The sequence below is a fragment of the Epinephelus moara genome, chromosome 19 (genome assembly GCF_006386435.1).
Source record: "Epinephelus moara isolate mb chromosome 19, YSFRI_EMoa_1.0, whole genome shotgun sequence".
NCBI classification, from domain to species: Eukaryota; Metazoa; Chordata; class Actinopteri; order Perciformes; family Serranidae; genus Epinephelus; species Epinephelus moara.
This window is the reverse complement of record NC_065524.1, coordinates 37,986,431-37,989,433: the sequence shown is the minus strand read 5'-3', so window position 1 is coordinate 37,989,433 and position 3,003 is coordinate 37,986,431.

Here is a 3,003-nt window from a genome sequence, read left to right as displayed (position 1 = left end):
ACCTTCATGTTGTATCTTACACGATTTCATGATTCACTGTTTTACACTTCATGTCATGATTTATGACTTTTTATGATTTATCTTCTTTGCGCACTTTGCGTCTTAAGGAGATGCACCAGGCTTTCAACTCCAACTCCAATGTAAACCTATACGTTGCAATACTTGATGCCCAGAGAAAGTGACGCAGAGTACAAAGAACGAGGAAGTCCTTGTAGGGTGGGAGAGGGTGGATGGGTCAAACAAAATAAGACTTTCACCCAGGAGACCACAGTTTGTGTCCTGTGTGAAACCAACACTCATTTTAGCGTAAAGTAATTTAACCCAAAATATGATATTTTTTCTGAACTTAACCAAATAACTTTGTTGCCAAAAAGTAGCTGCAAACGTTTGACAACATTAACTACATGTTACAGTTCAGCTATGCTTCACGTGGAGAGACTAAAGGGTGCCCTGTGCATCACTATCAGATGCTGTGGGGAGTGACAAAGCGTTGGTATGTGACAATCTGGGAATGGTAGTGTGTTGTCATTTCTTATCTTAAAGACAAAAAGATAACATGGGTCCTGATGTAGGACGAACCAAATGCAATTGAACTTTGAGATGAGACCTCTGCTCTCTTCGCTGACGTGTATTCCTCCTTCCTTCAAAGACAGATGTACTTTAATGTTCACATATTAAACTGAATCCTCCAGTTTCTCTCCTGGATGTAACTGTGATCGATTATGAGTCATGAGTCACAGGGATGACCTTCTTCCACTGAATTATACATCTATTAAAATTGCAGCACACATCGAAAACAAGCACATAAACAGTCACACACACAGACATATGCAAATGCAAACACAGTGCAACATCCATTATATTCTCATCCTTTAAACAAAATAACAAATGAATGTAAAGCAGTTTTTATCTCTTGTTGCGTTTGTGTTTTTCTCATATTCCTGCCTGAGTGTTTCTCTCCTCCTCACTCTGTCTCTCCGCTGCCCTTCTGAGAGTAAATGTTGATTTTGACCCTGAGATGTCTTGCTGTTTGTTGTTCTTAATAAGTGTGTGTATCTCTATGCATGTGTGAGTGAGTACAATTTGGTGGTGTCTTGCTGTTAGTTGCTCTAGTTGTGAACCTCAGAGCGTCCGTCTGATTCATCACCTCATTAATTATTCGTTGCCATGGCATCCCACACAGAAGCTCTTCTTGATAAAGGCGCAATTCTCTAATTAAAGAATAAACAAAACAACGGGGCTGGATCCAGACGAATCCTGTATGTGCAGGGGCAGAGTTTGCCACACAAGTTTGCAGCGTTGCCTCTTCAGAGCAGACACAGAGTACCGTCTTGATGCAAATGTATGTTGATTGCTAAAGCTGCATTTAAACAGAGAAGCTGATTTGTCTAATTTCTAGTTTCCTCAGAAGATCAAATCTGCGACACTGCATGCTTTTTTTCTTTCTTCTACGGTGCAATTATTCCCCGCTGGTGATGAACTACTATATTGAGAACATCCGATCCCACTTCCTTTCTCGTCTGCTTCACACTCCCTGTAAGTGGCTGGGATGCCCACGCTGAGCCACGCTGTGAGCAATCATAATCGGAGCTCATATGATGCAAGAACGGCAACGAAAATAAAATGAACAGATGAACAGACTTTTATAAATGGCTCTCTCGCTCTCCCTCTCTCTGGCCGCCTGCATGACCACGCTTGTGTTGCAGAACACATGGCACAAAACACGGATTTACTGAGGGAGGAATTTGTAACAGGCAGCAGTTATCCCCTGCTGCAAGACTGCAATCAAAATGCATGAGATCACGGCTCGGTGTGACACTGAGAGGCTTAAAGGAGCTGAAAATGTTTATTCTCAACCGTCTTCTTACTGTAAGTGATGGAATCCTATATGAACACACTATTTACTGCCACAGTGAGACCAGTTTGGGTCGTTTCACATGAGAGATGTCTGTGTTTCTGTTGGATTTGGCAACATTTGAAGGAGAATCTGATGACAGTTGGTGGATTGTTCAGTTGTTTTCAATCAAATCTGATCAAATCAAAGTTTTTGAGTAACTTTCTTAAAAAAAATTATACTAAAACTTAATGCAACATGAGCATTTAATGTTATGGAGAATGCTGCACCAGGCCTGTGGGAAAAGACCATTACATTCTAAACTATTTTATCTTTATCTTATCTTCTCATTCATTTAATTTAATATTTTATATTAAGTGCTGGTTTGCAGGACATCCCTTTATCAAAAGGACGAGAACCGACTGCAAGATGTTCTTAATGTCAACTATAACATTTTTTGCGAAACACAAAGGTCTCTAGCACAGCTTAAAAAAATAAATAAAAATGATGCCGTATCTAGAGTTTAGGCTCTACGTAGACGCATACATGACACTATGGCCCAATCCCATTTCTACCCTTAACCCATTTGTGCCCAAATTTTTCTCAATGGTTTTATGTATATAATCATGTTAACTGAGTCCCATATGAACATGATCTAAAGTTATTTCCTCCATTTTGTGCTCTCTGTTCTAGAAAATCTCATTTGAATGTTCGGCAACTATAGTTGCCAGTGGGCACATACCTTGTATCTACCCCTGTAATGGTGAAAAGTGAATTAGAGCACAAAAAACAACATGTAATTCAGCTGTCTTTATTGAGAAAGACTTTTATTATTTAAAACAAGTGTGAGAACAATTTCATTCATGAATTTTGTCATCAAAAAACTTGGAAACGCCAAAATTCAAATTAAAATCCCCTGATTCGCACAAACTAAAATACACTCGCTATAGCCGGGTTTTGGTTGATAAGAAAAAAATGTTCGCAAAACGGGGGACGGAAACAGTTATGTTCAAATTAAGTCTGACGTAGCGCACTTTCACCCCAACTGCTTCCGGTGTTTCCGGTTCACTCACAAGGCAAAAACGTTGCGGAAAACAACAACACAAGACTTGTGTGGACGGAGGACAAAATAAGAACATTTCTAGCCTTAATAAGGTGGTAATGCATTT